Source organism: Myotis myotis, unplaced genomic scaffold, assembly GCF_014108235.1.
Source record: "Myotis myotis isolate mMyoMyo1 unplaced genomic scaffold, mMyoMyo1.p scaffold_m19_p_11, whole genome shotgun sequence".
NCBI classification, from domain to species: Eukaryota; Metazoa; Chordata; class Mammalia; order Chiroptera; family Vespertilionidae; genus Myotis; species Myotis myotis.
Window position 1 is genome coordinate 27665409 of NW_023416315.1, and position 23158 is coordinate 27688566.

Genomic DNA, 23158 nt, shown 5'->3' on the forward strand with positions numbered 1-23158 from the left:
TAATCAAAAGAAGATAGTTCAAGAAACATTATCTTACCCATACAAGGAGGCCGGTACAATTATTATCCCACTGTACAGATGAGGAAACAATGGTCTAGAAAGGCTAAATAACAAGCTCAGTCTAACAAAGGCAGCGAACAATGCAACCAGAAATCACACCCATCTCCTCTGGTTCCTGAGCCTGAGCTACTAACCAGAAGGTTAGTATATTGTTTCATCACTGTCAGTGTTAATAATGAATTTTAATAATTCATTTTATCATAATAAGTTAATGGTATTGCATAAAGAAGTACTAAATTTGGATGGAAGAAACATATTAGAGCACTCTAGAATTGAATCTTAGAACAATAAAGATGATGAATACTAAATAAGGAAACTTTTTCTTCTAATTTAAGTCTCTATAGTGGTATCTTCTATTATCCTCCTCCTCATCAGCCTAATCATCAAATTAGCATGAAGTCAGTCTTGGGTGCTAGACAGAAAGATGCAAAAACCATTTAGACGTAGGCATTTTAATTCTTTTTGTTGTTGTTGCTCTGATTGGGTGTTTTCTGCTATTTTGTCTTCCACATCACTGATTTAATCCTCTGCTTCATCAAGCCCACTGTTTATTTTCATAGGGGTAGATTGCCTTGAATCTACAGACTGAGGACAGTTTTTGTTTTGTTTTTACTTTCTTGGTGAAATTTTCCCCAGGTATTTTATTTTATTTTTTTAATGCTATTATACATGAGGTTTTCTTAGTGTCCCTTTCCGATAGTTCATTATTGGTGTATAAAAATGCAACTGATTTCTGGATATTTTGTATCCTGCTAATTTACTAAATTTAGTTATCAGTTACAGGGTTTTTTTTTTTTTTATAGAATCTTAAGGGTTCTCTCTATACCGTATCACAACATGGGAATTTTAATTTTTACTGACCTATGACCAAGGAACACGGTCAATGAAGCTCTGATCTCAATAAACAACCTGATCTTTTTATAACTAAAGAATTCTCTCCAAAGAGAATACTTGAACCTTAACCTGTAGCTCGGGCCACTTTCCCCTTGGCTCAATCCACCAGTGGTCTTTTGCCCCTCAAATGCTCACGTTCCCCTCTGTCCATAATTTTTCAGACCCTTCCAAGTTTCCTCACTCTTCACCCATCCTTCTCAGCTAAATGCCCCTCGTCTGTTTTCCTACTCCTTCCCCATTATATACTCTCACAACACCCTGTAATCACCATAATAAAAAAATCACAATGACCATGCTTTTGTTCACATGAACAAATCTACACTACATATTCCTTTAACATTACTTATTTATATCTTTCCAGCCATTAGAAATGTCCAGGTCTTCACTGCACATTCTTCTTCCTCAGAGCTCAGCACAATCATCAACACTCAGAAGTGTTTGCAGAATTCGTGACCACAGAAGTCATTCTATCCAGGTACTAATTTAAAATACCAAGTATTTGAATTTTTCTCCAGATTAGAGCTTTCTTCCTGGTCATCTTCAATTAAGTAGACAGTAGGGATCTCCTATGTAACTTGGTCAGAAAGACCAAGTCAAATAATAGCCATAAAACACCATGACTGTATAGGGAGGAAATCATGAAGATATGGGCACTTTCATAGGCATTCATCACTCTCACATGCATGGGGAAAAGTCAAATCAGTTCAGATGTCCTTGACACTAAACTTTCCTCAATATACCCCAACACTTGTTGGGCTCAAAACTTTGTAAGCTGCTCTGAAATGTAGATGAAATGCTGTTGTATAAGATCATCACTGATGGGATTACCAAATCACTAATCCAACACTGACATTTTCTCCTTTCATGATTACACATTCTCCTTCCACAGCTATAATTACATGCTTTTGTGTTTCCAGGGGACGTTGTATGCATTTTAAGTAATTACGGTCATATTTACCTTCATGACACTGAAGGAAAGGCCACCCTGGATGAAAATGTTAGGGAGTATTTCATTGCTGTCCTTAACATCACGGCCATGTTCTCCTTACAAATAAAGACCTTCTGATGGTAAAAACAGATAATAATGAGTGGTTGCCAAGTTTCCTCTCCTCCCGACTGTCATGGAGGATTAAGTGTTAAGATGATGAGCTTGGCTATAAATAAAAGGGATTATTTCATTATGAATAAATAAAAAATTGTCCATTTATAACATGAGAAACTACTTCATGCCCACATTAAAAGGGAAAGAAGAAAATTTCAATTTAATTTATTACCTTGAATGGAATGCTAGTCATATTAATTTAGTCTCGGTACCACATAATATAGCAACTCCCTAAAAACAACAATAATGCTTTCCTGATTCTGGAAGTCCATGTGCCACAGGGTACAAAGAAAGAAAAGGAAGCAGCTGGTTTAAAATAGGCCTGGTAAATGACTCAATTACATTAAAATGAACTCTTTTCAGCACCCTTTAGTTCTAAAGGTAAAATTTGGGTTCTACTTGAAAAGGATTTAAACTCATGGTACAAGCTAATTTACCTTACATTGTCTGAAATAAAAACACTTAGCTGGAACTTAAAAAATCTAGAACCATACGATCTTACTCATATGTGAGATATAAAACTGAAAGCAACAAATGAACCAACAAGAAAAACAAACAAAAACTCATAGACACAGGCAACAGTATGATGGTGACCACTGGGAAAGGGGTTGGGGGGAGGAGTTGTAAAGGGTAAACAAAGGAGGTTAAATATATGGTGGTAGAGGAAGATTTGACTTTGTGTGGTGGGCACACAATGCAATATACAGATGATGTATCAGAAAATTATACACTTGAAACCTATATAATTTTCTTAAGCAAAGTCACCCTATAAATTAAATTTTAAAAATTTGAGGGAGGGTTGGGGGCTGGGTGAAAAAGGTGAGGGAAAAACAATCTCATAGACACAGACAACAGTATGGTTATTACCAGAGAAAAAGGAGGGATAAATGGTGGTGAAAGGAGACTTGACTTTCGGTGTTGAATACACAATACAATATACAGATGATGTACTGTAGAATTGTACACCCAAAACCTATAATTTTATTAAGCAATGTCATCCCAATAAATTCAATAAAAATGAAAAAAGAAAAATCATTTGAAGTTGTCTCTTAATGGCAGGATTCAGTAACTTTTCCACATCACATTTATGCCTGCACTTCTCCCCCAAATACTTCTTACCCCTCCACTCTTAAATGAGGTACTGAATGGATTGATCTGAAATCGCCCACAGGTAAACAAATTCTATTTTTTTAATATTTGTTATTGATTTCAGAGAGAGAGAGGAAGAGAGAGCTAGAAACATCAGTGATGAGAGAAAATCATCAGCTGCCTCCTGCAGGCCCCACACTGGGGATGGAGCCCACAGCCCTGGGGCATGTGCCCTGACCAAGAATCTAACTGTGATCTGGTTCATAGCTCGAGGCTCAACCACTGAGCCATGCCAGCCAGGCTAAGTGAATTCTATTTAAGAGAATCACTTAACAGTAAGCACAGTGATTGGTACATGCCTTGTAAAGGTCTGTACAAGAATTTCTTTAGAAATTAGAGATTCATATAGCTGTGCTTTTCCTAAGAAACATCAATGCAATTTGCTTTTAAAAAGATACAAATATAGGATTTCATAAGTATAAAACACATAACTGTAATAAATACATGTATGTAGTATGAGATATGACGTGTAAAATAAATAAGATACTTATTTTTTTTATAGTTAGGATTTCCTACTTACTTATATTTTCCTAATAATGAATATTTTCTTCTCTATACTTTCTCTTATTCATAAGTAAACTATGTTCTTAGAAGATGTCTCAAATAATTTTTGAATTAGGCAGGGCACATAGTAAATAAAATAAACCCTGGGGTACATTTATTATCATGTGCCTGCTACTCCTCTTCCTGCACTAGAACTTACTCGTGAATCACAGAACTTAAACAATTAAAACAATTTCAGTGTGCACCCCAAAACACTGTGCTCCCCGGAAGGAGAATTTGTGAAAGGTTATCCATTTATTCAAGTCAATGGCCCTGTGTATACCCATATTATTTTTTATGATTCATATAGGAAATGAACGCCTCATTATTCTTTCATCTCCTGTAGCCACACGAATAATCGAGTAATTGAAAGGCTGAAATTTAAGAAGTCTCTCTGGGACTATTTATTCCCCTACACCTCTACCTTTTTTTTTTTTTTTTTTAATAATGGGATCCCAGCCAAGAGAAGTGTTCTTGAATATAAAAAGAAAAAAATCCAAAGACAATCTTCCCTTGGGATTTATTTACGTCATCACTGAGGTCCTGCTTATTCCAAACCTAATTTGCAAATACACAAATATTTTTAAATAAATAGAAATAATTTTTTAGAACACTGAAGTAATAAAATAAGCTTTATTCTGCATTTTAAAAGTAGGGTTTAAACAACTAATATGAGTGGCATTACAGAAATGATTATTATTTAATTAATATGTGTTTATGTTATATTTTTCAAAACTCCTTAGCACCTTTTATCCCCTTTTTTTCACAGTTAACAGCTGCCATGATAGAAGCCATAATTCACATGCCAAAAATGATCAGCTTAAAGTTTCCATGGTTATGGAACACAGATTGTTTTCTACAATTTCAATCAGATTTCAAAAGTATATAATTTTCTCCACACAAGAATTTCTCATTGGCCTATTTTTTGTTTCAAAAATTAACTATCAGTACACATCAATGACACCTCTATGTTTGTACCTTATACAGAGGGCAAAAGTAGGCTACAGTTGTAAGACAAATACATAATACAATAATTAATAAATAATAACTCAAGATTAAACTATGTTTCGCATACTCATATCTGTAAGCCTACTTTTGCCAACCCCTTTATATACCCTAAGTCCTATCAAGTCCCAGAAATATTATCAATGAGAGTTCGCACGTCTCCCAATAAAGAAAAGATAAAGAAGTGAGTATGTGTTCCAATTTCCTGGTAAGTATTAAACCCAATATAAAGACTTTTTTAAAGAAATCAAATTTAGAATTACCTGGACATTACCACAAATAATATTCCTAATACATACATGTTTAACCTGAAATTTTTCTAACACATATTAAATATTAAAGAAAACTACAGAACTTAATTGGTAAGTAAAAGAGACAACACCGACAATAATTCTGAGAAGATTATAAGATTAAAAATCAAGTGTTCTCATTTTATCTTGTAGATATGATAAAATAGCAATCAGAATTAAAACAGAACTTTTATTAGAAGTAGAAAATATATTCTACAAAAATAAGCATGAAAATATAATATTCTCTGTGCTACCTCATATCAGTATTCACCTTTTTTTTTATGGTTTTTATCACATTATAAAATAAATACCTTTTTACATGTTTTTTTACCTGACAAAATTTTGATTACCAGGAGTGGAAAAACTGGGTAATTCTAATTTCTGTATCTGCTTTTTTAGCACATTGTAGAAGCTCGATGATTTTGGAAAAGAAGAGCTGAACCTTCTAGATTTTTAAACATATCACAAAGCATTAATCATTTATATAAAGCAGTAGTATCTAATTTGTAGTAGATTGGTAAATAAGAATAGAATGACCGGTAAAATTTTGTTTAATTTACTTACTGTACTAATTATCCCACTATTCTTAGTCTTTTCTGAATTTAAATGCCCAGGTAAGTGCTACATAGTACTACATTTCAGAAATTGTATATTTCTTTCAGAGGAATTAATTTTGATCATTTGATCATCTGAGGGAAAATGGAGCAAACTTTATATCATACTTTATAATTATAATACTAATATCTCCTCTCTATGTATATATGTATAAATATGTATGTATAATATATAAATTTAGCTCATAGAAATTAGCAAAAAAATAAAATTGATCATTTTTGAAAGAACGATAGCTTTCTAAACCTTGTCAATAAAATAAGCAAAAAAGTATAAATTTGTTTAACAGATTAATCTTTAATACTAAGAAAAGTAATAGTCATGGTAAAAGGAAAACAACATGTTCCAGAAATACATTTGTCAAATACAGGAGATAAAAGTTGATTTCTATGTTACAAAGATGGGATAAACAATCTGACAGAAAAACCTAAAATCCCGAAGAAACAAAAAGCAATAACAAGGATATGCACAGGGGAAATCAAATTATTAAGCATACAAAGGATAAAAAAGAACATTCAAGCATTTTTATTTATCAAAGCAACACAAATTAAAGGAACACTGAAGTACCTTACTTTTAACCAATACATGCAACAATTATGGAAAATAATATCCAACACTGTCCAGATTCTTGGAAAAATAAAACTGATAAAGCCATACATTATTGTTGGCAATTTTCATTGCAAAGCAAATTGACAACACAGTTCAAAGGCTATTTTTAAAATATATTGTTTGACCCATAAAAATATTGAAAACCTTTAGCCTAACGTTAAAGGCCAAAAAATTTAAACTGAGTCAATAACTGCCAAAAAAAAAAGAGGGTGGGGGGAAACACAGACCTATTCAAGTAGATGTCTGCGGTGATATAATTTATAAGAGCAAAACATTATAAATCTAGCTCTTTAAATCAGAGGAATAATTAAATAAACTACCAATTATTCAACAACCGCTCTTGAAAACTGCTCGTTAAAGACTCTAATACATGTAAAGGGCAATATAAATTGAAAATGAGTATGATCTGAAACTAAAAGGAAACAGACATATTGCACAACTTGGTATGCTGAGGCACAGTTTATTTCTGATTATGCGATTATTTACTCCAAAATTCAAAACTAAAAGGAAAAAACCCATATAAATTATTAGTAGATGATCAAAACTGAGGGATACACGGGAGGATCACATATGAGACCAAAGCTAAAAACAAAACTAATTCCTCTGAAAGAAATTTACAATTCCTGAGATGTAGTACTATATAGCACTTACTCTGGCATTTAAATTGAGAAAAGACTAAGAATAATGGGATAATTAATACAGTAAATAAATGAAAGACAAAAATGCTGATGGAAAGTTCTTTCTCTATGGAAATCAAGAACTAAAGCTGATTTTAAGCTTAGAACAAACAAACAAACAAAGAAAAACAGCAGCAAATTAACTGGTCTAAAAAAACCTGGAAAATAGAAAAAGAAATATTATTTTTTTAAAAACTTGCCAGTGGCTATTTTTTTCCAGTTTTCCCCCAGTCATCCCTCTTCATCCCTGTACCCAGTGATATCCAACTATGAAAAGTAAGAAGCTTAAAACCAGCATTTGTTGTGAACATTTACCATGTGGATACAAACTTTAGTATTAACTTTAAAAAGGCACATGGATGCAGAGGTTAGGAGGAAAGGGCAGGCTATGTCTTAAGTCTGTATAAAATTATCTGCAAACTATAGTGCTCCTTCTACCCTTAGTTTGATTAATGTAACCAAAATGAGAAAATGTGTTATGCCACCATCACGGGTATTCACACAACTCCCCCCAGATGGGCCACTGTGTTGGGCACATCTGATGTGCCAGAAACAAACTAGGAAGTGGTGTGTGGGAGGAAAGCAAATTAAAAGTTGTCAAACATATTTCTTTAGGCCTTCAACATAATCTGTTATTCTAATTATTTCCCTGGAATTTATGTAGCCAAGTTAGTTATTATGCAAAATAAATTAAAACTTTTTCTTCACTATTTCTTATGTGATGAAACTGGCATAACCACATAATACCCCATCCACACAAACAAATATACATCATATTATGGGGTATTATGCCCCTGGGTGGTATATTATCCTACATTTCTCCAAAATACCCAACTATTGTATGCTTACTGAGGTCTGTCAATAACAGGAGGGTTACTTCCTCAATATTTCCCTTCTAATCCGAGCAACTGTGAGGACAGAACAATTGCAGTACCCAAACCAGTCCCAATATATACAATATTACAGTTTGGTGAAAACAATATATACAGTTTGGCAGTCATAAATAAATTGCCTAAAATCATTAAATAATTTCACACAGACAACCAAAGAGCCCGGGTTATTATTATCAAATTATACAAAATTAAGGCTCACAATCTTTTGATGCACAGTTCGCCTCTGAAAATGCAAGCCAGCCCACCTCAGAAAAAAACTTTCTAGTGCAGGTTTTCCTAAATAGTAGTGTCCTAAGAAAAACACTTTTAAATACAGATGATCCATTAACCTAATTAGGAATGTGAAGACTATTGAACAGCTAACATGTTAAAGCACATAAGATATTTCAGATACTGTTCTAAAGTACTTTACATGTGTTCAAAATGTACTTTTTAAGGTACATACCACTGATTATTCTGCCCATTAATTGTACAGGTGAGTAAACTGAAAGAGAGAGACTCTGAAAGTCAGTGTTGGAACTGAGTTGCAGCCCAGGTGCATAGCCCTGGAGCCCATAGTCTCCACCACTGCCTAGTTGCCAACCAATGTGGACTGTGCCTACCACTGTGCTATTTTCTGTGTGCCATCTCTTAGTTTCTACTGAAACAGATAGTGACACTAAGCAAACACATTATGATGTTTGACAAGATGTCAGCTAAACCACGTCAGAAACAATTCATCTTAAAGATGATGATTTCGTTTCCAAGACTGGTATTGGAACATCTTAAATCTTAACATCTTAAAACATAAAATCTTAAGTCTACTCATCAGCAATTCTGTATCTTTTTATCGAAATGGTCTTTGAGCCTACTAAAAGGAAGCAAACGCCTAGTAACCATGAGAATCCAGAACAGGAGTATCCAGAACATTCAAATATTAAATTACTTTTCATTTTCCTCTTAGCTAAGTACAAGTATCTGCACACAGGTACAACATGCTCCACAAGGCAAAAAATCCTAAGGGAAAAAAAATCCTTTAATAGGAATGAAACTGTTAAGTGTTTTCTGAACTGTCATAGGTAATTATCTTAAAGGCTTAAATTCAGAAGGTAAAGAAATAAGATAATTTTAAAATGTCTGGGGGGAGAGGGGGAGATCTAGTAGAAACCTACCTACATAAACCTAAAAATCAACTGAAAGTTCCAAGAGAGTTCTGTGACATGAAATTTTACTTAATTCCACTAGCCCAGAGGAAAACAAAAGCAAAACAAACATAAGATCATTCGAATCTGCCTATGAATAACTGGGAATATATTTATTAAAATATAATGGTGGGTGCTGGTACGGGTCTAGAGTTTAAACAAAATGGTAAATAGAAAGATGAAAGTCTTCCCCAGCTTTCTCTTCTTAAACATCCTATATAATAAAAGGCTAATATGCAAATTGACTGAACGGCTGAACAACAGGTCCCTATGACGCACACTGACCACCAGGGGGCAGACCCTCAATGTAGGAGCTGTCCCCTGGTGGTCAGTGTGCTCCCACACTGCTCAGTCAGAAGCTGGGGCTCACGGCTGAGGAGCACAGTGGCAGTGGCGGGGGCCTCACCCGCCTCCGCGGCAGCGCTAAGGATGTCCAACTGACAGCTTAGGCCCACTCCCCATGGGGATGTCCCCCAAGGGCTCCCAGACTGCGAGAGGGCACAGGCCAGGCTGAGAGATCCTCCGAGTGCATGAATTTCATGCACCAGGCCTCTATTGTTAGAAGAAGAGAAAGTGGAGAAGTTATTCGTTTCCCATGAGTATGAAGTAGTCATATGTATAAGGTGGCAACTCATTACCAGGGGCTTAATGCTCATTTATTATCCTCAATGATAAATAATCAGTTCCGTAGACTGACTTTACTACCCTTCCTCTTTTTACTCTATTCAGGAGAATAATGAGAAAATTACTCATCTTTCAGGGAAAAAATTGTAAATTCCATTCATGTCAGCATGCATGAGGAAAAAGTGGGGGGAAAAAAGAAGAAAAGACAAAGATACTCACAAAAAGGTGAGCTACTTGAAAGGAACTGCTTCCTGTGGGTGGGGCAGGGCTTCTGTGATTGGTCAGAGTCCTGGCAGAAGGTCCTGGGGTCTCAGAAGCACTGGTCTGAGGATCACCCTGCATGGAAGTTGGGTGGAAACCTGCAGTCCCACACTTCTCCACTTATAACTGGGTTGAGACAAGAGAAAAATTCTGCAATATCCTAAATGATATTCTAGAGGGCCAGAGAGTGGGAGAAAGAGACAAGAGTAGTTAACCAGTTCATGGGAGGATGCGGGGGAGGGTTCAGGGGAGGGATAACAATAGCCTGCTCACACTCCTGAATGTAAGCTGGAGCTATCAATCAACTTCTACAGTGTCCACCAGATGCCCCCACATCCCACAAATCCATGAACTTTCAGGCTTATTGCCTGTAACCAATCAAAAGTAGTACATATTTCTTCTGTATGTACTTTGCACCTATCGTAGAACCGTCCCTAGTTCAATTTGTCCTGCCTACCCCCTTCTCTGTAGCCAAGGTAAATTCTTACAAAACATTCTTCTCTAAAATGTAATGTATGAAAGAGCCTGTCGTCCCCAGGATGACAGCGTGTTGTCTTCTCCACCCAGCACTGCTGCTGGCTCAGACTGCGAGCCCCAGGATGTGGTCCTCTTCTGGCTAGCATTTGGCTCAATAAAGCCCGTCTCGGAGAAAAGCTGGGGCCATGGAAGTTGTTTTAACAGTGGCTAAGTTTAATAGTGGGTTGGGGGAGGAAGCCAGGTTCAGCCTTGGGTTCACTATATATTCTAAACCTCAACATTATTTGTAATAAAGCAGTTATGTTGAGCCCTTTCTGTGTCCTGTATTTAGTTCTTTGCAGCTAAGAACAAGAGAACAGAGTAGTACATAAAACTCTGGAATCCCAACAAATATAAAGCTATTAAAGGTTGGCTGTTTTTCCAAATTAATATGAGGTATGAAAAGCTAAATTTAAAAGGGATTAAGGAAACTACCTAAATATACAAAATCTGATGCAAGAAATGGGGAGAAGAGGTAGAGAGATTTAAGAAGTCCTGGGAGCTTCTACAGACCAGCTCCCTTGCAAATTGGTCAGACGTTCAGCCTAACAGTGCCATGGCTTTCTGGGCCAACTAAGGAACTGGGCATGGACCCCTTCTATGTAAAATGAGAAGGCTGAGCCTAGCTGGTGTTGCTCAGTAGCTTTTGCATTGATCCAGGAATCAAGAGGTCATTGGCTTGATTCCTGGTCAGGGCACATACCCCAGTTGTGGGGCTGGATCCTCAGTAGGGGGCATGCAGGAGACAGCCAATCAATGATGTTTCGCTCTTATCGATGTTTCTATCTCTTTATCCCTCTCCCTTCCCCCTTTCTCTCTCTCTAAAAAAATTAACAAAAACATATTTTTTATAAAATAAAATAACACTGAATCAAATCATCTGTAGAGCACCTATAGGAACCAACACTCTATGGTGCTATAACCAAAATCAACTACCTTTGGCAGCACCTTTAAAGTGAAAAATAAAAACCCACATCAGTCCCACATCACAAGACTGGAGTCAGCCAAGAGCCAGAGCAATCTCTCTTCAATAAAGAAAAAAAAAAGAAGAAAGCTGTTGACCTGCAATAGCTTTAGAAACTGCTGAGGAGGGGAAAAATTATAATAAGGAATTAAAATAGAACATTGACCTGTGTGACAAGATCGGATATAAGAAGAATAAGCACTGGGCTAAAGGAGAAGTAGTCTCTCCCTGTATTATTTTTAAAGTAGGCATGTCCTTGGAAATATTTTTAAAATATCGAATCTTTAATTGTCCAATGATGTTAGCTCACTACAAAACCCAATAAATCCCAAATAAGCTTGCAGATGAATTATGGCATGTAGGGCATTTCCAGAATCCAGTGTGATCCTATAGATGGGATGAGCCAAAGTCCTCAGAAAATGCCAAGAAACATCTGAGCCAGGCCAAATAGTGCTGACACGTTCCACTGACATGGAACCCACAAGACACAGCTTTTTGAGTGCAGTTTTCCAGAGATCTAGCCAAGATCCAGAGATTAAAAAAAAAAAAAAAAAAAAGCTCTGAAACCCAAAATAGTTCCAAACAAAAGTTTGCATTAGAAGAAAATTTTGCATGGAAAGTTATCATTCATAACCAGTGGATTCAGTTGCTGATCCCATTACAGCAGAGGGTCTTCATTTTTCCTGGAAGTTCTTTATAAATTACAGGTAACCACAGTCTGAGCAGAACTAGAACTTCTGTGTATTATTAAACAAGTCAATTGTTTCAATGAGATAAGTACATTACTTCCACCAGGCAGATAATTGCTTCCTTGTGCAATTGCATTACATTTGTGTATCCAGGTATAAAACGTTACAAATGGAAAATTACTGGAAGCAAAGCAGTCATTAGTGTGACTTACAAGTGGAACAAAGTTGTCCCAAAAGTTTTACTAATGCTTCTGTATGTTCCTGAATATGTAGATCTTATTTTTAAGACTATTATATATTTGATTGAAAAGCAAATAGTAAAAGCAGATGCAAACAGAACTAAGACAATTGGCTAAATGACTTGGATATAAATATGCATGAAAACAAAGTTATTTCAACGATAAATTAGTTTGCCTTCATAAGAAATCCATACATTGGAGGTCTGTGGGAAGTAATCATAAATAATGTTAATGTATTGCTATTAGAAATAAATAAAATTTTTAGGTTTTACTTTGTAGGTAGAGGAATTGATCCAGGAAAGAACATCTCTGATTACTGCTGTGACAATGTTTACTCCCTGAGAGAATTCTTAACTGTTAATCGGGCTCAATTAAGGAGCCCCCAAGTAAATACCGGAGACATTGAATGACACAAAGAGCAGCATCAGCACTTTGTGAGTTCAAGGCAGGAGATTATTTCCAGATGGAAGGTGCACATTGCAGACGGTCACTGAGCAAGAACGACCAGTGTTCCTGCAAACCAGAAAGTGAGAAGGCAGACAGAACGATAAATAATATCTAACACACAGAGTGTATCCTGGGGGCACAGTAAGTTCCATTTTAAAATGTTAGAGTTTAATGCTAGTACTTTAGTGGATTAAAGTTTATGACAACTTTTGGATAGTTTCTGTGTCAAATATATCAAACATACATGTTGTACATTCTTAAAATAGAGCAGTCATAATTTTTCCAAACTATCTTTAGAAATTCACCATATTTCAAGTTGTACAGTTGGAAAAAAAATTGTTAAAGGCATATAGACAGTTTATTTTTTTATTTTTCAATTACAGTTTGTATTCAATATTATTTTCATTGATAATCATACACTTTACAAAGTGCCCCCTCCCTATATTTCAAGTACTCACCTGGTACCACACATACATATTACAAAATTATTGACTACATTCCACATGCTGTACCTTCAATCCCTGTGACTGTTTTGTAACTACCAATTTGAAGATTGCAATTTAAACATCACACAATCAAATGCCCAAACTGATATTAGATATGTCTTAGATATATTTTCTGTTCTATGCAGGCCTTCCACTGATTGGATGAGACCCACCCACTTTATGGAGTTCAATCTGCTTTCCTTAGGCTACAGATTTAAATGTTAATCTCATCTTAAAAATCACACACAGAAATAATCTCTGACCAAATATTTTGGCATCAGGAGGCCCAAACTGACACAGAAAATTAACAATCAAAGGATGGTTTTACTTTTCAAAAGTTTCACACTCTTTTCCATTCTCATTCCCACACTATTATCTCCATTCAGGTCCTTATGATCTCTGACTGATTTTCAGCAAAAGAATGCAAACCGTCCCCCTCCCCCCATCCTTTAGTTCAGGTATTGCTGCATATGTTGTGGTTACATTTATTTTCAGAATTTTTTTTTATCATTTATGTTCTATTCCACAACTCACAATTACTCTCAACCGACCCATCTTTTTTCCTTATAATATATTACTTTATATAACACAGCCTTCTTTGGCATACTGACTTTTTTTTCCATCACTCTCCTAATTTGGAATTTATAACTGGCCAATAGCTTAAATACCTTCTTCACTCGCCAACCCCCATTCTCTCCTCCACATACTCCCCTTCTCTGGAAGGCACTGTGCACTCACTCTTCTTTGCCCACCCCAATCCCATCTACCTGCTAAGGTTTGTCCCTACCTTCAAATCTTTTCAGAAGTTTTCCTAATTCTCCAAACAGTATAAATATTTTCATTTTCTAACCCTCATATGCATTTAAGCTAAACAAAACCACTGCTCCTCTAAGCCACTCTATCTTGTTCTCTAATTTATTTCTATTGCACATTCCTTCCCTGGTTCCCAATCTCTCACCCTATTGCCTTCAAATACACACTTTCTACTTATTTTGAGCTGAAAATCTTTGACTGTGATATTCCAAGCACTGTGTAAGACAATGGACATACAAGGAGATGCTACTCTCAAGAACCTTACAGTGTGATAAGAGAGACAGACCATTTTTCAAATTATGCAGCAATTACATGCATAACAAGACACTAAGGAAAGGCAGGGCCTATAACAAAAGGAACTAAGTTGTGTCCTAATAGAATGAGGTGTTAGGGGATACATTTAGTAGCAGGAGGAGAGGAAAAGATATTTCAAGTACTGAGAGTGAGTGCAAAGAAATAGAGACAATGATGAATATATACAGAAAGAAGAGATGAAGAATATATTTATGTAGTATGCTGAGAGACATTTACCACAATGGCAAACATAATGGGGTAAAGAATCAGAACTCAGACGCAGGATGGCTGAAAAACAAGAGATTTAATTCTGCAGTAAAATCATTGAGTAATAGGTACTGAGACCCAGAGGCAAAAGGTCTGTAATGCTGAGAGTGCTAAGTCACAACCTGAATGGGGCTGAGGAGAAGCAGGCATGGCCGGAGATGGAGCCAAGCCACTTCTAACCAAGGGAGTTGGAAGTCCCTAAAATATAGTTATAATGTTGTTTGTCCCTTATTCGTGATCATAAAGAACAAAGATTTTTCATAAATTATTTGGTGACAAATTTAAGCTCATCTGGTAACAAAAACTGGCCTAAACAGGCATGATGCTCTTTATTCTTTATCTCATCTGGCATTAATATCAATTAATTCCACTGTAGAAGTATTAATTTTTATTAACACTTATATTCCCCCCTTCCTACCACAAGACCTGTCTCAGATCCCATTAAAGGTGACATGACATGTAACATAGGGTCTATGCTTCATACTACTTTTTTAAAATATGAAAAATTCTCAATCATAAATCACACACATCCCCTAGGGTTTTGAGTAAGAGTCTATGAACCTTAGATTTGAGGTTCCACAGAATCAGTCAGATATACTATTGTCCTAAAAGGGGCTTATTGTCCAAAAAAGGTTTCATAGTTCATGGAAGACCCACTTAGAATTGTTTTGTTAAATGAAGAAGTTTTGAGTACCACACGCATTCAATTATTATTAACCACATTTGCAATCAGTGGCAGAGTTTAATTTACTTAAATAAAACTAGTTAAAACAAAAAATAAATTGCCAATCATTGAGCCCATAAGTCATCAACCCTTTTCCTCCCCTTATAATGCAAAGAATACCAGAGAAAACAATTGTCAAACAACATTCTCTTTGCCTCCTATAACCTTAATAGATAGTTTCCTGGAATTGTCTATTCAGAGAGAAAATTAATTTCCATGCACAGCTGGAAAAACCACATTGGCAAGCGAGGAAAACATCCAACTCCAGAAGATTAAATAAAAAGTGGAGGAACTATGAAGACTCGACAAAATAGAACTTGCTCAGTAAGATGTTCCTATGAAAGCAGGTCTCTGCCTGTTTTTTAATGTATGAATACATCTTTTAAAGTGAAGTAGCTGTAATTAAGGAAGATCTGCATCCAGAGAAAATATCATTCAAGCCCTAGCTGGTTTGGCTCAGTGGAGAGAGCACTGGCTTGCAGACTGAAGGGTCCCAGGTTCAATTCCAGTCAAGGGCACATGCCTGGGTTGTGGGCTCAATCCTCAGTGTGGGGTGTGCAGGAGGCAGCTGATCAATGATTCTCTCTCATCATTGATGTTTTTATTTTTCTCTCCCTCTCCCTGCCTCTCTGAAACCAATAAAAATTTATATATATATATATATAATTTATATATATTCAAGAAAAATTTATATATATATATATAATTTATATATATATATATATAATTCAAGAAGTTTTTCTGGTGCTATATGAAAGAAGAAAAGGTTGGCACTCCCCTGGGCAGAAGAAAAGAGGTCCTCAGGCCTACACAACACCCATCTGGTTAAGACTGCCACCTACTTCATGACATCTAATCATGGGTTTGTTTGTTTGTTTCAATTTTAGGATGATGGAAAGGTTCTGGGGAGAAATATTGGTGATAGTTGCACAATACTGTGAATATACAAATGCCATTAAAGTGCCCACTCAAAAAAATGGTTAAAATGGTGGGAGTTTGGGGGTTAATGGGGGGGGGATGAGGACACATTTGTAATACCTTAACTAATAATAAAAAAAAGAAAATATAAAAAAAAATGGTTAAAATGGTAAATTTGATGTTAGATATATTTTACCATGATAGAAAAAGAATTTCAGTAATATACAAAAAGCTCTTAAAAACCAATAACAACATAGAGATGGCTAAAGAAAATATGGGCAAAGGGCATAAACAGACATTCAAAACAGGGGAATAAAATCCAGTAAATATATGGGGAAAATGTTCAAAACCACTAATCATTAAGAATGCAAGTAAAAATTACTAAACTATCATGTTTCATCTTTCAAATTAGGAAAGATTAAAAAGATTGTGAAGTTGTAAGTACAAATTGGTAGTTACAAAATAGTCCCAGCGATGTAAAGTACAGCATAGGGAACACAGTCAATAGTATTCTAATAACTATATATGATGCCTGGTGGGTACTGGAAATTTCAGGGGGGGATCACTTTGTAAAGGATATGATTATCCAACCACGATGCTGTACACCTGAAACTAATATAAAATAATATAGAATGCAAACTGCAATTGAAATATAAGATCTTTTAAAAGATTGAGAATTTTTTTTAAATAAGCACTTTCTCTACCCACTAACAAGATCAGGCTCTCTGTCTACATCTCCTCCACTGGCTTGGACCTAATGGATATACCTCTCTACCCTGACAGCCAACAAGAAAAAGCAGGCTCAGGGTGCCATCTGGGGTCTACTTCCTGATGCTGTAACTGCCTCTGGCAATGACCGGTGTGGCCGATAGTCAACTAATGACCAAACTACAGAGAATGGAACATTTTGCACAAACACTTTTAAAAACAAAAGAAGGAGAGACAGAAAACAGATGCCACCTTCAGGAACTGCCACACAGAAAGGCAAACAAGAAGCAGTGACAATGTGGGAAGGACAACAGCCCCCCCCCCCCCCGCGCGCCCCCCCCCCCGCCACACACACACACACACACACACACACACACACACACACACACACACTGGCATCCAGTCAGCTGCCTTGGTCCTGCTGCCTGGATTCTCAGGTTGTCAGAGAAAAATTAAAAACCTCCATGGGCTCTTAGCACGGAACTGACACTGTGTAAATAGCGGCAGGGAGAAAGTCCAATGAAAATCAATGTGTTATGAAAGCAAAGATAAAGAAAAACATTCTACGTGAACTTGATCGTTGCAGACTTCCTCATGAGTGCCAGTCTGAGTTCAAGATATCAGGAACATTTCTAGATAAAGCTTGACAGAGTTCCAAAGTGGCATGTTGTGTTACAAAACGTGGGATTACATCCCTCTTATCTTTGACAAACAACCCCAGCACTTTGTGCTGCGGTAAATCCTCTGGGGTTTCTCTCACGCACAGTGAGGGATCGCTTTCATCACCTGGAGACTCAGTCCCCATACAGAAGGAAGTGGCTGGTAAAATATCTGGCACCAAGCTGGAACTGAAACAAGTAGGAGAAGCTAATACAGATTACCCGTCTCTATTGATGGAGTTGACTATGGTTCCAACTTTCCACCTGACTTAACCCAAAGAAAATACCTGCCTTATCTATAGAGAGGCTCTGTTCTTTTCCACTTGGGATCACAAGTACCAACCACCTACCCAGCGTGGTGCTCAAAGGCTTGGTGAAGGTTCAGTTCCCCAGAATCAGCATCTTTGGCCCAATCTCTGCTAGCAAAAATGTAGAAATTTTAAAACATGTAGGGAAACAGAAGATGGATAGCTGATCAAAATGAAGCTCCTCACAGAGGAGAGCTGGTGACAGGTAAGCCGCCTCAAGGAGACCCACTCAAATAAAGTAGGAGTCAGCCTCTTCCAGTGCCCTCCTCTGAAAAGGATGCTAGAACTCAATCAGTGGCTTTCAAGCTTCTTCAATATCTACTCACACAAATGAAAGACATGTCACATTAAATGCATATTTATTCATACATATAAACCTGACTATCTATATAAACTCAACATCAGTTTCACCTATTAATCATATTAATACTTAATTTTACAACGTGTGTGTACCCTGGTATGTTGTGATATGGCTTATTCTAGTCTGTTGTTTTACTGCCACCTACTAAATTGATGTCATGGATAATTAATAGTTCATGATAGGCAGTTTGCAGAACACTGGACTAGATTTTTTCTTTCCAGTTCATTTTTAAAAAATCATGATTTTATTATGAAGCAACCTAAAAACATCCAGCACTCCTAAATAAATAATAGATCCTCCATGACCTTCCCAGCGCTAATTCCTGAGTGAAATTATATATCCCCTGTGATATCTTTGCCTTCCCTTCTTCCTCACAGTAAATACCTATGATCCTTTCCACTCGACAGGCTTTCAAAATGATTTTCCCAGGCTGCATGACTAAGCCAAACTAGACAGTAGAAGTGAGCACACGGAATTGTGAAAAAGTTAAACATCTACCAAAGAAACTCCCTTTAATGCACAATCAAGTCCATTTGAATACGTGTCAACTATCAGGCACTAGCTACGCAGAAGTCAACATGATATTCGTGCAGCAGCAGCGAACCACATAAACCTTGATTTTAAATAAATGAGAGATAGTTCAAAGTAGAAATCTATAAAACTATAAAATATGTTACAAACTATAAAATATTTTCCCAAAATAAAAATATTCTAACTTTCTAAAGTAGAACCTATTGTCACTTTTGTAGATTTTTAATTGGCTGCCTTCTGCTGCAATAACCCCCTACCTAATCATTTCATTTCCACGATCTTTGGAAATGCCCCCAACTTCTGGGAGTGCAGGAATCTCTGGTGGAAAATGGGCTGGCTTTGAGTCAAATGATATTTCCCAATCACAAACCTGGGGGGTTTTCAGTATGTAGCTGGAAAAAGGCCTTGTTTACTTCTTCCCATTATAGTTGAAACACCACCTAAATCATAGTCTCCTCAGGGGCTTTACAATCTTCACATGGAACCCTAACAGCATCATTTGTGTTTGTCAGTGGTTTCAAATTGCTTTCCTCTAAACCTTCTCTTCGTTTCTAAGTCTGCAGGGTAAAGAAAAAATACATTCCACATGTGTTTAATGGAATTTGAATATTTTAATCATTATAGTTTATAAAACAAAACATAAAGCTTCAATTTTTAAAGCACTTCAATTCATAAATATGAAAGAAATACTAATGTCAAAAAAATTAGGTCCATTGTAATCCTGTAATCAAAGCATTCTGTGTATTTTCCAAACTTGGCAAGACACATTTTTATTTTTAATCTTTGAACTACTAATTCTGGAGGAAAAACAAACACCATTAACTTCCTCTTCAGTCACTAGCTGTCTGCGCCATGTGTTTTTATCGCTTCCTGCCACAAGGAAATACAGTTAAAACAAAGAATGATATTCAAAAGAGAATTCTCTGGGTGACTTGAAAATTAGTCTTTCAGGGCTTGAGACATAGCATAAACATATTTAAATAATGGTACAGAGTGATAAAACTACCCAGAAAACCTTCACATTTTTTATTACATGATTTCATCTAATGCTAAAAACAGGTCTGCCAAGATTATTTGATGAATAAATGGAGTAGGTCAAGATAAATAACTTTGATCCACCCACGCAGCTAATACAGGGCAGAGTTAGAATTTAAATCCATTCTGTTTCAGACCCAGCCTCATGGTGGAAACTATATCACACTCTTCCCAGTGAACCTTTTGATCAAATGGTAGGTTTTTATTTTAGCCTGTTTTTCTAAACCATGATGGGCCTTTTGTATGAGTGGTGGAGAGAGCAATTAATGGAGGCTGTGGGTGCTAAGAACATGGGGAGTATTTATTATTCTACACCCTCAGTTGTGTTCAACAGGTATTTATTGGGTCCTACACACTAGGAAGTACACAGTGGATCCCAAACAGATGCAAATTATAGCTCTTACCCTAAGGAGTTAGCAAGAAATTTAGATAGAGAACTGTGTTAGTCTGCTCGGCTATAACAAAATACTATAGACTGACTGATTAAAACAACAGAAATTGATTTCCCACAGTTGTGGAGGCTGGGAAGTCCAAGATCAAAGTGCTGACCGAGTCAGTGTCTAGCAAGGACCCTCTTCCTGGCTTGCAGATGGCCTTTTTGCTGTGTGCTCACATGGTCTTTCTTGGGTCCAAGCTCATGAAGAGATAGATCTCTCTCTTCCTCTTCTTATAAGGGCACCAATCCCATCATGAGGATGCTACCCTTCTGACCTAATCCAAAACTAATCCTTCCAAGGCCCCCAGCTCCAAATACCATCATATTGGGGGGCTAGAGTTTCAACATATGAATTTTGTGATGACATAAATATTCCACAACAGAAACCCAACAGGTAAAACAAACAATCAAATTAACTTCACACATGTAAGTCTAAAAACATTATCATTTAAGAACATTAAAGAAATAGATGTTGATAGTGAAAGAAAAATACTTTTTCTAACATCAAATTTAAAAAATTCCAATTACATTTTCTATTGTTTTTCAATATTATTTTGCATTGGTTTCAGGTGTACAGCACAGTTAGGCAATCATATACTTTACAAAATGAGCCCCCCATATTTCCAATACACACTTGTCACCATACATAGTTATCACTATTATCCTATATAATAAAAGCCAAAAAGCTAAGTGTCCAGTCGACTTGTCGGCCGTTCAGTCAATCAAAGCATAATATGCTAATGATATGCTAAGGCCACTCAACCGCTCAACCAGTAGCCATGATGTGCACTGACCACCAGGGGACAGACACTCTGACCAGTAGGTTAGCTTGCAGCTGGGGTCTGGTGATCGGGACTGAGCAAGATGGGCCAGACACTCCTGGAACCCTCCTGTGGTCCCTCCCCAGCTGGCCAACCTCCCTCGCCCCTCTACAGCCTTGATCATGCACTGCTGGAGTCCCTTAGCCTGACCTGCGCCCTCTCTCAATCTGGGACCCCTCAGGGGATGTCAGAGAGCCAGTTCGGCCCAATCCCACAGGCCAGGCCAAGGGACCCCACTGGTGCACCAATTTGTTCACTGGGCCTCTAACTGACTATAAAAAAGTGAATTTTTGACAGTGAATAAAATCCATAATATAGACAATATTCTCCACATTTTACATATGAGGCAACTGAGGTTCAGAGATGATAATCTGTCAAATGGGCAAAAAGTGAGAAAGATTTAAACATGCATCGACCTAGCTTCAAAGCCTAGCCTTTTCCCACTAGAACAGGAGAGCTCTAATCAAAGGCAACAACAGCCTCCATCACTGCCTTCTGTAGGGTGTGCATAGCGTGCCTCTCCCTACCAAGAAATGGAGTAGGCCCACGAGCCAGGTGCCACCAAACAGAGCACATACAATCCCTCTGTATAGGAGATAACTAAGGCCTGAATGCTGGCACCATAAAAACCTATTCCACCTGGAACAGAAAACATTCCTCCCAATAAGACAGTAGAGCCACTGACTTCATGGCCAAATATGACTATAATTCTCATAAAACTATTTCATAAGCTGGGTAACAGGAGAATAAAGATGCGTACATATTTGAAATATTAAATCAATATTTTAAAAAATCATGTTAATGCTGAAACAAATCAACCTAGGATGGTGACACAGATCACATTTATCTAACTTCAGCTCTAACGGAGTTAGTGTTACTCAGTGACTATCAAGGCTACAGCAAAATTGGAAGGACATACATCTGTTCTGGCACTTTGCATAGTAGGTACTTAATCAATACACCGTGGATGAATGGGTGGATGAAAGGATGGATACAGGAAAGAATGAGTTCGTAGTCATACTAATTGGTCACAATCTGAAATGTATAATTAAATCTCTATCTCATTTTACTTAGGGTTTTAAAAATAATTTTCCCACCTTCCAATTAAATATCTATCCCTATTTCTTTCTAAGACTAACTTGAACAAGGGCCAAGGGTCTAAGTTTTTTTGTTTTCAGAAAAAACACACACAATTACATGCTAATTCTTTACTTATAAAATTTAAATTGGGGTTCATAAAAAATACTATACTTAAAAGTAATTTGGGGAAAATAGAAATTGCTGAGAATAGAAAAAATATGTATATATGGAGATGATAATATAACAGACTTCTAAATGAGGTAATTTTACTTATTAGTGGTGCAAATTAAGAAAGATAAAAGGAAAATGATATTTATTTCAATGTACTATTATTTAATCATTTCAATGATAATGTAGAAAGTTTTACAGAAAAAAAAAATGTCTTTCCTTCATCTTTTTTTCAGGTCATAGTATATCTCTTGTTTCATAATCTTATTGTTAATGTCTTTTATCTTGCATTATCAGGGGTCTTTTTATAAGCCAGTTCGTATCATTTTGGTGAAAGACAAGCCATACATTCATACACATATATACCAATACTCATTTACATGCATATATTTAATACATATAATTATATACGTATACATCTCTCTATATATAACTTAGAAATGAGACAATTCGTGTGTTAGCTAAACATTTATCTACAAGTTAAACTCCTTTGTGTATTGCACATGCACCCTCATAAAAAATATCTCATGCTCATAAAATGTGAGAAAATCACCTCTTTGGGGAATTCACTTTAATTAATGTGTCTGAGTTTCTCAGTACTTGGTTGACACCACTGTGATGTGTGAAAAGGTGGCCAGGAGAACTCAGTATGACTAAGTGTCATAATGTCAGGCAGTACTGGCTGATTTCCTCAGCACACATGCAGAAGGAGTTCCACAGTGGTCACGCCCATGCACCTGTGTTCTGAGCCTATCAGAGGACCACCAGGCCTTCCTTCCCAGGCCCCACAAGGCC

General features: G+C 36.6%; 1 protein-coding gene and 1 non-coding gene across 6 annotated transcripts in view; one reads left to right on the forward strand and one right to left on the reverse strand.

Moving 5' to 3' along the window:
- The window catches only part of HDAC9 (histone deacetylase 9), an 828595-nt gene that overhangs the window by 712917 nt on the left and 92520 nt on the right, over positions 1 to 23158 (reverse strand). The gene's annotated exons all lie outside the window — the stretch shown is intronic.
- LOC118666701 lies at positions 16083 to 16206 on the forward strand. Its single transcript, XR_004971044.1, has one exon. It is a non-coding gene; the product is annotated as a U6atac minor spliceosomal RNA (small nuclear RNA).